We start from the raw sequence: 14,874 nt of genomic DNA on the forward strand, positions 1-14,874 counted from the left end.
TCATTTTCTCTGTCCAATTGTGTCGTGTTGGTTAAATGTGGCAGCCCTTCCCCATCAGCCACCAATGTTGTCAGGAGATGTAGTATTTCTGCCTTCACTCAAGAGGGCTCCCGGGGCGCCTGGGTGGCTCAGTCGGTTAAGCGTCCGACTACAGCTCAGGTCACGATCTCACGGTCCGTGAGTTCGAGCCCCGCGTTGGGGCTCTGTGCTGACAGCTCGGAGCCTGGAGCCTGTTTCAGATTCTGTGTCTCCCTCTCTCTGACCCTCCCCCGTTCATGCTCTGTTTCTCTCTGTCTCAAAAATAAATAAACATTAAAAAAAATTTTAAAAAAGAGGGCTCCCTGGCTGCCAGCATCCCCTGGTCCTTTCCAAGGTGTTTACTGGGTCATTAGCGTTGAGACCCAGAGAGCCAAGCGCTGATACTGACTGATTCCACCTATGGCCTTGGACTGAACATCCTGTGTAGCGTCCTGGGCCCAAAGTCTACAACAGAGGAGCCAAACACACACATCTGTGCTTGGATCCCAGACACGCCCCCAGCCTTGAGGTCCAGATGATCCCTGGAGGCTGGATCAAGGGAGTGCCTCCTTAGGGTCTCCTAATCGACCCTCCAGGAGCAGGGAACAGGCCAAGGTGGGTAGGGGAGCTAGACAGACCACAGGGTTGGAGATCAGGCGGTTGAGTACTCCCTCCTCCCGGGGAAAGGAGGACTAAGGTTCAGCTCAGATGGATGATTAGAACGCAGTATCATAAAGGTTGTAAGAGCCTGGGAACATCCTGACGGGGCTTTGTGGCCCAGGAGGGTGCCTGGAACAGTCTCCTGACCAGGGATGATGGCACAGTGGCAGGGAAAGGAGGTGCTTCCAGGTCCCCAGTGGGCAGCCAGGACATCTGAGGAGGGCAGGAGGAGTCTCCCCAAGGGTCTTGGCCAGTGGCCCAGGCACCCACTGGGAGAGGAACTGTAGAGGTTGGCGAGCTGGGGCTGGGACCCAGGCCATTGGGACCTTGTCTGTCTTTCCTTCGTCCTTAGCAGGTCACCTCCACCCTCGTGCTCAGAAGATGCTAATGTTCCTCCAGGGACCATGCCCAGAGGAAAGGGACAGAAGGCCTGATGGGGTGCACTGGGCCTGTCCCCTTCATGCTTATATCTCATCAGCCAGAACTGCCTCACGTGCTATCCCCATGTACAGTCACTGAGAATCACCAGGGAGGACGAAGGCCTTGGGGTGCACACCAGCACCCCAGTCGACTGTGCCCTGGCATAGCTGCCTCCCTGTCTCCTCCTCCATTTTGCCAAAGGCCCCCATGTGGAGGGCAGAGTCCTGGCTTCAGCAGCCTTCCTGCTGGCCCCTGAAGAGTGGATTGGCATTTTATGGCAATTTGGCAGAAAGCACGATGGATATGGCCTCTGCCACCACAGAGGGGGCAGTGGTGGGGTAAGTGGAGGCTGAGGACAGCACAATGGATTGGAAAGCACGTAGAAAAGGCGTGGATCCCAGTCTAGAGGGGGCAATGGGCAGGGAGAACTTCCGGGAGGCGGGAGCTGTCCTGGCTAAAACCTAAAAGGCAGACAAGAGCAAGTTGGGAAGGAATCCAAGAGGGTGACAAGTGACACAGCTAAGGAACAGGGAGGAATCTGGAGGGTGCGGGAAGAACCAAGGTTGGAGAAGCAGGCCCAGGGCAGGGCGTCCAGAGTTGTGGGTGTGGGGCAGGGAATAAAACCAAGGGTAGCCTGGGGAGCAGTCCCTTGGTGCTGCGGGTTCCTTGAGGGGTGGGAGGCTGGGTGAGATCACAGGCCTCCGCAGAGCCCCTGCACCTAAGGCCCTACTTGGAGCACCAGGGCTGGTGACCTCAGGGCATTTAACTGCTGGTACTTGGTGGGGGGGGGGGGGGGGCTGGGCCAAGGGTGCAGGATAAAGGAGGGGGGCCTCACGGAAGGGAGATCAGGGTTCAGTAGATACTCTTTTCCATATGAAATAGGAGGTGTGGCTTCTGTCAAGAGGGGCCGGTACAAGAGGGGACTAACTAGGCTCTAGCTAAGGGCGAACTAGAGGCTGACTAGGAGCCCGCCTTTCTGGTGGGGCAGGATCAGCACGGGGTTGCGGCCAGGGTGGTCTGGGCAGGAGTGCGGCCACAGAAGGCTGGCACGAAGTCACTCGCCTCCTTCTTACCAAATCCAGGCATCCGGTTCTACTCCACCATGCCACCCGAATCCTCTCTTTGGGCTTTATAACCTCGAATCTAAACCTGATCCCTACCTACACCTAAAAAGGAAATTTGGGGAAAAATGAAAATGCTAAATTTGTTTAAATTGTCATAAAAGAAGATAGTCATTCGTAGATTTTCATGAGTAACCGGAAATGTTCACAAAGCACTTTGTGTTATGATGGGAAAGACAAGAAGCATGCTTACCAGTTATTTAGTGCCTACTATATGCCTTCTCTTCACTGGTGGGCAGCGACAACCCCTTCCCACCCCCATTCCCCCATCCCCCCACCCCCCCACCAAGCTCTGTCCCTGCCATTCAGAGCGAGATGGCTTAGTGGACTAAAGCCCCTAAACATACTCTTTGCCCAGAGAAAAATCCTGTCTGCACTTGGCCCAGGAATGGAGACACAGCCCTGGTGACCTCCCCCTTCTGACTGCCTCCCCCTTCTGACTGCCTTTTGAGCCCTGAGTGGTGGGAGAAGGTGTAGGTTTCATTTGCCAGGGAGGTGGGGCGGGGTGGGGGGGGGACTGTGGGAGCTGGGGAAAAGTCGGTGGGAGCCCCAGGAAGCCTAGGTGAAGTTATACTGGATGCTACTGGAAGGGTGAGCACAGCTAGGAGAGACTGAGCCTGAGTTGGGGGGTGGGGGTGAGGAGATGACCCAGCTCCTGGGGAGACAGTCCCAGGTTCTGCAGGGTTGTGTGATACCCTGCCTTCTGGGGCTGCACTCCATGGCACTTCCTACTTGGGTTTTATGGCAAGGTTCCTTAGCCCCTGAGCTACATCTGAGCCTATAAAACAGGCAGCTTGTCTCTCATGGGATCTCTGGGAGGAAAAAAATACTGATAAAGCATTTCCGATTCTAAGAAGGATGCCAGACATACAGCAAGTGCTGGGGGGGACGGTGGGGAAACTGAGCAATCACGTAGGACTACGTGGAAACACAGATGGCCCTAACCTCTCTCCACCCCACTTCCGCACTCAGCCCACGCTTCTGGTCCCACCAAACTGCCCACCTCTCTGCAAGTGCCCCCTGCCCCTTGTGGTCTCTGCTTTCAGTTCGTCTCGGTTCTCTGGATCTGAAATGCCCTGGCCCTTGCTTCTTGTCACCCTCCAGCCCCCTCTCCTCCATTTAAGGGTCTCCTCCCCGCCCCCTCCCTCCCGACAGCCTTGGGGGCGGGCTGCCAGCTCCTGGCTGGGCCCTCAGCTGCACACACACCTGTGCTGTGGAAGAAAGTTCTCTGGCTCCACAGAGGGCCAGGCGAGAACGCCCAGTCCCAGCCCTAGAAGCGGGGAACGTCTCAACGGCCAGGAAAGGAGGTCGAAGTCCGCCCTGGTTCTTCCGATTCCTGGACCCTGACACCCTTTCAGCCATCCCCAAAGGGACTGCGGGGTGTGGCAGCTGGCAGCAGCTGTCCAGGGCCAGGAGTCCTTCCAACCGTCACCGACATTGACCATCCTGTCAAGGAGTGCCACGGTCACTGCATGATGGACTGCTCTCGTCCCTCCACATCCATCCCTGCCTTTGCGATAAAACCCTGCTTTTGGGGTGGAAATGAAGTGGCTGCACAATCCCACAGCCCTCCTTGGCAGCCGCGTGTGGCCATGTGTGGATTTCAGGAAGCCCGGAAAGGGGACAAGCGTGTTCCTCTTCCCGCCCTTTCCTGCTGCCCCTGGGCTGGAAGGCGGACAAGTGATTGGCTGCCATCTCTGACCACGAGACGGAGGCCACGTTGTGAGGACAGAAGAGCAACGGCCGACCACCAAGGACCAGCCCCGGATTGCCTATATCAAGGTGAGAGAGAAACTTCTGTCCTGTTTGTCCCCCATCATTTTTGCATAGGCAAACCTAATCCTGATCCACAGAACTATAATTCCTCCCGCCCCCTCTCCCTGCCTTTCCCCCCTCTCTCCACCAACACTGATGCAGCATCCAGCACTTGGGGAGCAGAGGAGGAATAGAGAAGCCGCTGGAGGCGATTTAGAAAGGGTAGGGGTGCCAAGAAACAAGGCAATGGACGTGGTACAGACAGAGCCTGGGGAGGATTTGTCGGGGAGCGGGGAGGTAGGAAGAACCTTCCAGAAGAGCAGGGGCAACAGGAACTTCTCACACACTCACGCCTACCCCAGTTCTCCCCTGGAGGGCCCAGTGCACTCCCTCCCCTCCGCTCTGGCCCGTGAAGGCCCAGTGCCCCTTCCTGATGAGGCCGTAGGTGGGGGTGGGTGCCAGCCTGGGTGGTGGGGTGTCTAGGGAGGGTCTGAGGCCAGAGACAGGGAGGGAGGGTCTCCCCAGACCTATGCATTTTCCCCAAATCAAGACAACAGGTCTAGAGTGGACCACGGGGATCCGGCCTCATTTGCGAACTCCTGTGCTACCCATGTGGCTTGCTTCTTAGAAGTGGGCTTCCACTGGATGCCTGTGGAACTCAGTCCTGGGCAGACTACACGTACACAGGCCAAGTGCTAAGGACATCCAAGAAGGCCCTACACACCGCCCTGATGGGCTGACCCAGGGCAGTAACTGCCGGTATCTGCTCAGCAGCTGGTTACCTGAGGGAAAAAACACCCTGTTCCACAGTCTTTGCAGACTTCTGTGGTCTGAATCCTCCACTGCGGTAATTTCTTTTTTATTTTTTTTATTTTTTTTTAATCTTTATTTTTGAGAGAGAGAGAGAGTGTGTGTGTGTGTGTGTGTGTGTGTGTGTGTGTGTGTGAGTGGGGGAGGGGCTCAGAGAGAGGGAGACACAGAATCTGAAGCAGGCTCCAGGCCCTGAGCTGTCAGCACAGACCCCGACGCGGGGCTCGAACTCACCAGCCATGAGATGATGACCTGAGCTGAAGTCAGATGCCCAACTGACTGCGCCACCCAGGCGCCCCACCACCATGGTAATTTCTGAGCTGTAAACATGAAGTGCTGGAAGGCAGAATGGGGAAGGCTGGAGGTGGGCCCTCAGGAGCTCCGGCATGCCATTGCCAGGGGCTTCTCATCACCCTACCACAGCGTCCTTGACCCTGAGGCCACAGGTTGCCTGGTGGGGGTTTGGGCTCCAGAATCTCCCCACCAGCCTATACCTGGTCCATAGCAGGTTGGCCTCTGCCAAGGGGAAGAGGAAGAATGAGGGGACCATCAGCCACAAGAGCACCCTCTCGAGGTGCTCACTTTCCCTTGACTTCTGCCTCTGCCCCCCTCCCCACCCCTTCCAGGCCTTTTCTTTCTCTGCCAAGACTTCTCCTCACCTTCAAGGTCTCCTCCTCTTAGTCAGAAGGGACCATTCCTCTGCATTTGGAGCCGGGACCTCCTCCTATCTCCGAAGCCCATTCTCTACCTGCCAGGCTCGTAGGCCCTGCCCCCACACAGTGCTCTGGAAGCTGGTCTCCTTCTGGGGCCCTCATCCCCTCAGTCCCACAGCCCTGCTGCCAACCCCCTCCCTGTCCCGGAGGAGGCCTCCATACACACCTGCTGCTCCAGGAAGCCTGCAGTTCCCTCAGCTCTCCGGTGGCTGTCTTCGAGAAAGGGCGGATCTCTTCCTCAGCCTCCCTGCCTGGCTCTCCCATCCCAACCCCTTCTGGCATCATCTACTCCACCTCCGGGCAGCTCAGAGCCAGGCCCCCAGCTGCCCTGGCAGCCTGGGGCACTGAGGCTTTATGGCCCCAGGGTAGGGCACAGATCTGGACCCCCGGCCCCCAGGCTCCAAGGTGCCAACCCCGCAGGGGAGTTGCTTAATGACCTTGTGAGCGGTAATTACACCCCAGGGCTCGCTCTTAATAACCACGTATTCTCCCTGTCAATGTGCCTTAATTGAAAATGAGTAGGCGATACAAGTTGCTGTGAAGTTGGCTGGCAAGCCCTTAACGTGATATTAATTGTAGTAATTAGTAGTCACTTTGTGTTGGAGTCATCTATAAATAGGGGGTCCATTAGTTTAGCAAAAGAGCGTGATTTAAAATGCAAATAAAAGCCCAATTAGACAGATAAATCACTCGTCCTTCCCAGCAAATTATCATCTTGGGGGTGGGGGTGGGGGCGGCAGGCACTCTGAGGATGCATTGGTCAATTCAGGAGCTCTGGAAGTCTTAACACCTTGAGAGTGGCCCATCTGGGACACTGTTCCTTTAAACAAGTTTGCTCAGGCTCCCTCAGGAGGCTGTCACTCTTCCTCAGAGGCAAGGCTGGTGGCCAGTCTCCCAAGTCGCTCCTCCCCCATCTGCTGATTGGTTTCCTTTGTGGACTGGAGCGCTTTTTAAAGGCACAGTAGCCGAGTGCATTCTAGGCCCCGGGAGATTGGGCTGGGGTGTGGGAGGGGTCCCATCTTTAAATTCGCGCTTCACTGTCTAGAGGGAACCCACGGATGCCGTGCGTCATTCTGTGACCCTAAAGAGTTAAAAAAAAAACAAACCCAGACCCACCACATCATTCTGGGGGTAGACAACTTACTCTCCACTTCTTACTCCCTTCCACAAAAACACCTCTGGAGGTTACTGGAATCACACACACACACCCCTTATTTCTCACAGGCTCTGGGTGAACACTGGAGGGGGAAATGCCTGGATGAAGAAGGGGCCAGTTAGGGAAGCGCTGAGGCCCGAGGGACGAGTCTAGTTCAGCCTTCATTTGATTAGAGCTTCACAAGTCCTCCACGCTTTCTCCCAGGCCTGTGTTTCCAATCTCACAACTAGGGAGGCGGTGGAGATACGTCTGTGCGCCCATGGGTCCTTCTTGGTCGGCGCAACTGCCAGAGACCTGGGGTCCAGAGCCAAGATCTGAGCTCTTCCCACACCTCCATCTGCCTGCCAGCACCCCCTCCAAGAGCCCATCATTCCCTTACGGACAATTGAGGCTGACTCTTCTGTGGTATCTGCTTTTTTTTTAATGAGTCAAAGCTGTGAAATGAGGCAGCCCGGCCCAAACCTAGGTGGGAACAGTCCGTTCCAAGAGGACCTTCCTCCATTGTCCAAGAAATGAGGGGAGTCAAGGCAGTGTTATCCTTTATTTTACTTGTTATCCTTTCGTGACACAATGCTTGCAACAGGTGGTAGGACTTGCGGCTTTTAATGTCCTATTTGACAAAGGAAAATGTTGGCAACCCTATGTAGATCCCAAGAACGTTTTAGAAAACTTTGCCAGGTATAAAATCCAAATGTCTGGTTGCCGCTGAGCTGAAAGACTGAATAGGGACTTGAGGCCAGATGCGTCAGCTGTGTGGTGGGGAGAAGAGAGAGAGGGAGAGAGAGACAAAGTGTGTGTGTGTGTGTGTGTGTGTGTGTGTGCGCGTGTGGCGTGGTGGGGGTGGAGGGCTGGTTTCACCGAAGATTTCCCTCTCTCTGAAATAGCATATGAAGACAGCTACGTCACAGATCAGGAACTGGAAGGAGGTCCAGGCACTGTCCATCCCATCGAGGTCGAGGCACAGTCCATCCCATCTCCCTATAATACAGATGAGGAAACTGAGGCCCAGGAAAGGAACATGACTAGGGCACCCCACACGGTGAGTTGGTGGTCTGGACTCTGGCCAGTGTGCACGTCCCACCCTGCCCACCTGCCCCCTGTCCGTGTGTTGGCCCCAGAAACAAGCTTGAGAGGTAGATGTAGGATATGTGGGGTCTGCCTTGGCTGCCTGTCGGAGCTCTAGTTCTTCTGCTGCGGGGACATCCGTTGGCTTCCAGAAAACAGCCCGGCTGACAATCAGACCAAGAAGTCCCCGGAGGAACAAAGACCATGTTCAGAAGGGCACACAGACAAGGCCACTCCGGGCCAGCGGCTCCAGCCGACTTTAATCCTCCCCCCTCCTAGGTATTGATGAAGATCCCTGTTACTGAATCCCCTCCAACTTCTAGACAGCACCCAACCCCAGACCGCCTCTGCTTTCCCAACCTCTTCTCGAATCGCTCCACACCAACCTGAACCCTCTAAGAGGCCTCTCTTGGGACCTTCCTTTTGAGATTCTCTGGAGATCCTGTAGGGCATGTACTTTGCTGCACAAGCTAAATAAACCTAACTTTTTTGGACTACAGGTGTGTTCCTGGTGGTATTTAGTTGCTGGGCTCTGAACACCCAACAGATATGTGAACCAGTGTTCCGGGCAATGAGGTGGTGACAAAAAAAGCAACAGAACTCACAACAGTGCGTGGAGACGGACAGTAACTAGATTTACTGTGGACATCGTTTTGTTAACGTATAAAAATATCGAATCACTATAATTGACACCTGAAACTAGGGGGATAGTATATGGCAATGATTCTTCAATTTAAAAAAGCCGGGGGCGGGGTGGCACCTGGGTGGCTCAGTCGGTTGAGCGTCCGACTTCAGCTCAGGTCATGATCTCACGGCTCATGAGTTCGAGCCCCGCGTCGGGCTTTGTGCTGTACTGACAGCTGGGAGCCTGGAGCCTGGAGCCTGCTTCAGATTCTTTGCCTCCCTCTCTCTCTGCCCCAACCCACTCGCATTCTGTCTCTGTCTCTCTCAAAAATAAACAAACACTTGAAAAAATTTAAAAAAAAAAGAATTCACAACTGTGTGGTACCAGCTTACGGGTAGATAGATATACAATGTGATCCATGGAATGGAATTGAGGGTCCAGAAATAAAATCATGTGTTCGTGGGCAACTGATTTTCAACCAGGATGCCAAGACCACCCAAATGGGGGAAGAAGGATCTTTTAAACAAATTACACTGGGGAAACTGGATAGCCACGTGCCAAAGAATAAAGTTGGACACTTGTTCTTACACCATATAAAAAAAATTAACTCCAAATGGCTCAAAGACTTCCTTATAAGAACTAAAATTATAAAATTCTTAGAAGGAAACCTCGGGATACCTCAGATTTGGCAAGGGATTCTTAGGTATGACACCAAAAGCACAAGCTAGAAAAGAAAAAAGTAAATTGGGCTTCATGAACACTTAAAACCTGTGTATTTCCGAGGATGCTATCAAAAGAGTGAAAAGAGAACCCAAAGAATAGAAAATATTTGCAAATCGTATATCTGATAAGGGACTTGTATCTAGAATAAAGAGCCCTTCCAACTCATCAGTGAAAAGACACATGACCCAATTTTTAAATGGGCAAAAGATCTGAAGAGCTATTTCTCCAAAAGAGATATGCAAATGGCCCATAAGCACATGAAAAGATGCTTGCCATCCTTAGTCCTAAGGAAACACAAATCAAAACCACGAGATAGCCCTTGACACTCACTGGGAAGGCCGCGATCGAAAAATCAGGTAACAAACCCAGGGGAGGGTGCAGGGAGATCTGAACCCTCAAACTCTTCTGGCAGGCACGTAAAACAGTGCAGCCACATTGGAAAGCAGCCTGACATCAAAAGTTAAACCCTAGAGTTGCCGTATGACCTGGCAATTTCACTCCTGGGTATGTACCCAAGAGAAATGAAAACATATGTCCACACAAAAATGCACACACGCTATGCGTAATGGCCAAAAGATGGAAACAATCCAACTGTCTAACTGATGAATGGATAAATGAAACGTGGTTTATCTGTACAATGGAAGGGTGTTCAGCCATGAAAAGGAATGGAGTGCCGTTACATACTGCCTCAACATGGATGAGTCTCGAAAGCGTTATGCCTATTAATAAGCAAAGGAACTCAGCCACGGAAGACTACATCCCATGTCATTCCATTTATGAGAAATGTCCAGAACTGGCAAATCTGTAGACAAAATAGATTAGTGGTAGCTTAGGGCTGAGGGGAGGGAAGGGAATGGGTATGGGCTTTTTTCTGAGGCGAGGAAAAGATTCTCAAATTGCCTCCGCGGTCAATGGAGTCAATGATAATTGTGCTTATCTGTGAAAATATTAATCCGTGCTACCATTGAATTGTATACTTTAAGTGGGTGAATGTATGGTGTGCAAATTATACCTCAGGAAAGCTGTTTAAAAGAAAATAGGCCTGGGCCCTTTCCCACAGAGGCTCCATTCTAGAGGGGAGCGTCCACATGAAACCCATCCCTCACAAATAGTTTCCACCTGACACAAGGCTGAAGGAGCAAGGACCATGAGGCAAGGCGAGGAGGGCTGCATTTAGCGGGGAACAGGTGTCCCTGAAGCCCGCTCTGGGGAAGTGACTTGTTAAAATATCTTTTTTAGGGGTGCCTGGGTGACTCAGTCAGTTAAGCTACTGACGTAGGTTCAGGTCATGATCTAGCGGTTTGTGAGTTCGAGCCCCGCATGGGGCTCTGTGCTGACAGCTCAGAGCCTGGAGCCTGTTTCAGATTCTGCGTCCCCCTCTCTCTCTGCCCCTCCACTGCTCACACTGGCTCTCTCTCTCAAAAATAAACATTTAAAAATTAAAAAAAATAAAATATCTTTTTTATTTTATAGCTTTAATGAGTCATATTATATATATCTTAAAATTCACTCACATCAAATGGACAAGTCAATATTTAGTAAATGGACTGGGTTGTGCAACCATCACTATAATCCAGCTTTAGCTCATTCTCATCACCCAGTAAGATCCTTTTATTTATTTTTTTTTTTTCAATCTTTATTTTTGACAGAGGGAGAGAGACAGTGCAAGTAGGGGAGAGGCAGAGAGAGAGGGAGACACAGAATGTGAAGCAGGCTCCAGGCTCTGAGCTGTCAGCACAAAGCCCAACGCGGGGCTCGAACTCACAAATCGTGAGATCACGACCTGAACTTATGTCAGTTGCTTAACCGACTGAGCCATCCAGGCACCCCCCAGGAAGATTCTTTAAATGCATGCACAGTTAATTCCGTTCCTGGCAACCACTAATCTACTTCCTGTTCCCATCAGGTTTGCCTTTCACGGAAATTTCACATAAATGGAATCCTACGATATGTGACCTCTTCCATCTGGCTTCTTTCAACGAAGCAGACGACTTGAAGGTCCGTGTTGTGGCACGTGCTTAGCAGTAGTTCGTGCCTTTTCATTGCCAAATAGAACTCCACCAGGTGATGGGCCACTATGTTGCTTCCGACGTTTGGCTTTGAGGAACAAAGCTGTTCTGAAAATTTCACGGCAAGTCTTGGTATGGGGGGATGTTGTCATTTCTCCAGGGTAAATTCCTAGAAGTGGATTTGCTGGGTCCTATGGTAAATTTAACTTATCACATGACCACATTTAACTATCACATGACCACACCCAAGGGTCTCTTCTGAGGCCAGCGCCCTGCATTACTCCTGGCCTTGCCCTCTTCTTCCTTCCACGTGGCCGCAGGCCTCTTAACCCACGACCTCTCCATACCTTGGGACCTGGGCCAAAGTGATCCCTGCACCCAGAAAGCAACGGGTCCCCTTACCATAGAGTCTGCTAATGTCCCCAGTACCCACTCGCCTCTATGAGCTCCTGAGTGAGCTAGGCGTGTACCCGTCCAGGAAAACCTTCCTTGCTGTTGGATATGGTCACGTGAGTAAGTCTGGCTAATGGGGTAGAAGTAAAAGTGTCATTTCCAAGCAGTGTCTATCCAGGGAGGAGGTGAGACCTTCATCGTTCCTTCTTCCTGACAGTTGGAATGCAGATGTAATGTCTGGAGCTCCAGCAGTGACCTTGGATCACAAGGTGGGGTGACCTTGGGAATAGAAGCCACCCACAATGGAGCAAAAAGTCTGACATACCCTATGTGGTGCATACTTTCCATTGTATTCTATGATAAACAGAACACAGAATACAGTGTAAAGGGCATCCCTGGAGTCTGGGCCCCAGATACCAGAGTGCCGCATTGGCCTCAACTACTAAGGGGTTTTCTGCACCCAGTTTCAACATGGGGCGTGTGGTTTCCCCACATCACCAAGCAATTCTCCATCACCAGCTGGGTGGCTTACATAACTCCGTTGTGACACTGTCTACCTGGAGATAGTGTCAGATCCCACAGGTTAAGGGCTTAGTCCCACACGACTGCCCCCACCCACTTCAGATGCCAGTCACAAGCCCAGGCTGTCACCTGTCCTGACCGATTGAATCAGAGGTTCATATGACCCCCTCCTCGGGTTTTGTGAAGTTGCTAAAGCAGCCTGCAGAACTCAGAGAAACACTAGATTACCAGTTTTTATTATAGAAGGATACAACTCAGGAACCAGCAACAGAGGGAAGAGAGGCATATGGCAAGGTACGGGAAGGGGGCTTGGGGCTTCCACGCCCTCTCAGTGTGCAATCTCCATGTGGCCACCAACCCGGAAGCTCTCTGAACCCCATCTTTTTGTTTTTTTATGGAGGCTTCATTACATTGGTGCGATTGATTAAACCATTAGCCGTTGGTGATTGATCTTAATCGCCAGCCCCTCTCTTCTCCCCAGAGGTCAGAGGGTGGAACTGAAAGGTTCTTTCTTTCTTTCTTTCTTTCTTTTTTCTTTTTTTTTTTTTAAATATAATTTATTGTCAAATTGGCTAACATACAGTGTATACAGTGTGCTCTTGGTTTGGGGGGTAGATTCCCGTGATTCATCGCTTACATGAACTGAAAGTTTCAACCCTTCCATGGCTCTGTTGGTTCTCCAGGCAACCAGTCCCCCATCCTAGGTGGGGTCCAAAAGTCACCTCATTAACATAACAAAAGACACCGTTAGGAGCTCTGTGCTAGGAAGCATAGACCATATATATAAGACCAAATATATACTTCTTGTTGTAAATCACAATATCACAACTGCCTACCTCTGGACATCATGCAAGAGAAACATCCTTCCATTGTGAGCAAATACCATTTGAGAATTTTTGGTTATCTGCAGCCAGATCTACTTGTAACACCCCTGGTCTAAGACCCAGTCCCATGTACTCCTTTTCTTTGCCCAGATCCGCTGTGCCCAGGATGAGGGACTGTTGGCTCCCTTCAGGAGAAACGTCGTCCTACCCCAACAGTGGCCCCACGAGACGACCCGTGTAAGTGCCACAGCCCGGATTCCCCCAAATTTAGGCTCTCCTGCTTTGAGTCTCATCCAACCTCATCTTGTGTTTGATCCTCTATTGCCAATTACTCCAAGCAGTGGCACCACACGCAATTTCTCTCTTATGGGTTTTCTGGGTTCACCAGGCATTTCTAGCTCAGGGTTCCCCTTATGAGGTTGCAGTCAGGTGATGGCTGGGGGAGGAGTCATCTGAAGGTTCAACTGGGCTGGAGGTTCAAGATGACTTCCTTTACCTGTTGGTAGGTGGTGCGGGCCGGGAGCTCAGCTGGGGCTGTGGGTTCCTCACAGCATGGAGGCCAGAGTCCAAGGACTGTCCTGGGAGTAAGGCTTCTAATGCCCCAGCCTTCAAAGCCACCCGGCATCACCTCTGCCACGTGATCTGAGCCAGCCCTGGTTCAAGAATAGGGGACTAGACAGGGCATAAGTACCAGGAGGTGGTTCATTGGGGGTCACTCTATCATAGAGATAGGAGTCTGGGGCTCGGCGAGAGACTGGACCAGTCACAGATTTGGTGTCAGCAGCATTTACGTGCTAATCAAAAGCCCAGGAATGGATGAGTTCTGCATGCACTTGAGTGTGCGTGTGGCACGTGTGTGTGTGTGGGGGGGGGTATTGTGTGGTGTGTGTATATGTGGGGGTGTTGATGTGGCGTGTGGTAGGTGTGGGGTTGGGGGGGTATATGTGCCTGCGTGTGGTCGGGAGCTGGAGGTTGGCAGAGAAGAAATGGAATTCAAGGGAGGGGTGGGTCCTTTAAATTAGAGTCTTCCACAGTTGGATTCCCATTTCTGCTGCCTCCCACACTCCTCCTTCAGAGCTCCTGACACCTTCGGACCCACCCCTGGCCACCATCAGGCACAGAAGAAGCTACCAGAGATCAGAGATCACCTGGAGGGAGGAGCCACGTCCAGGGCCCCTGGGGCAGCATTCTGGTCCTATCCTGCCCACCAGTCCCTCAAGGACCCCCCCCCCCCACCCGCAGTATAGCAGGTCCAGGCGAAGGCCCCGCAGCGAGGTGGGCAGGCCTCACTGAGGCCCGAGTCTTGCCAACAGTTCCCCATGCCAGGAGGCCTCTGGGGAGCATGTGGGGTGTCATCCCTCTGCCCAGACCCTAGGGATGTGCAAAGGCTGCTCAGCCCAAAGTCAGGGGTCCTGGGGTCCGCCCCGCCACGTGACTGCAGGGAGGTCACTCGCATTCTCTGAGCCAAATAAAAAGACTGCGTTAGATCCCTTAAGATTCCATCCAGAGTCCCACGACTGAGCACAGCCCCACTCAGCCTCTCCAGGATCTGTCATCCATGTTCTCCTACCTTCACAGGTGAAACCTGGAAGGGCCTACAGAGAGGCAGGAAAAGCGCCTAAGCTCCAGAGGTCATCTCAGGCAGCCCCTGCCTAGGTTCTAGGCGTCATCTCTGTCTGAGTCAGAGGCCCTCATCTGTCAGGCAGGGCCCAGCGGCTGCAGGGGAGGGAGCAGAGGGGGAGTTAATCTTCCCTGGAATATTAATGGCCCCGTCAGGAGTGCTGGGGACGAGCTGAGCAGCAATCTGCCTTTATTAACGAGGCGGGCGCCAGCTGGAGCGCAGGCGCCCCAGGAGACAGAAGAACCCAAAAGCAGAGGCAGCTGGGAGGAGCCGGCATCCTGGCCAGGAGGGCTGGCAGCAGGTAGCCAGCTGAGGAGGTGCCCAGCGGCCACCTGAGCCCTAGGTCCCCTCCCGCCTCAGCCACACCACCACCTATCCCTGCACCCCCGCCCCGCCCCGCCCCCATCAGCCTTGTCCTCCACCTTTTCTGCCTCTTCCT

At 52.7% G+C, this 14,874-nt stretch overlaps 2 long non-coding RNA genes across 4 annotated transcripts; both read left to right on the top strand.

The window, feature by feature from the left end:
- Positions 1-2,482: 2,482 nt before the first annotated feature.
- On the top strand, positions 2,483-8,217 carry LOC132666944 (uncharacterized). Of its 3 annotated transcripts, none has more exons than XR_009604913.2 (3): positions 2,483-4,001; positions 4,525-4,821; positions 7,538-8,217. It is a non-coding gene; the product is annotated as an uncharacterized LOC132666944 (long non-coding RNA). The 3 variants fall into 3 exon arrangements; XR_009604914.2 differs by having other exon boundaries at positions 4,603-4,821; XR_009604912.2 differs by lacking the exon at positions 4,525-4,821.
- A 2,345-nt stretch (positions 8,218-10,562) lies between these two features.
- Positions 10,563-14,301, top strand: LOC132666945 (uncharacterized). Its single transcript, XR_009604915.2, has 3 exons — positions 10,563-11,737; positions 12,965-13,051; positions 13,890-14,301. It is a non-coding gene; the product is annotated as an uncharacterized LOC132666945 (long non-coding RNA).
- Positions 14,302-14,874: the final 573 nt, after the last annotated feature.

Source organism: Panthera onca, chromosome B2, assembly GCF_046562875.1.
Source record: "Panthera onca isolate mPanOnc1 chromosome B2, mPanOnc1 haplotype 2, whole genome shotgun sequence".
Lineage (NCBI taxonomy): Eukaryota > Metazoa > Chordata > Mammalia > Carnivora > Felidae > Panthera > Panthera onca.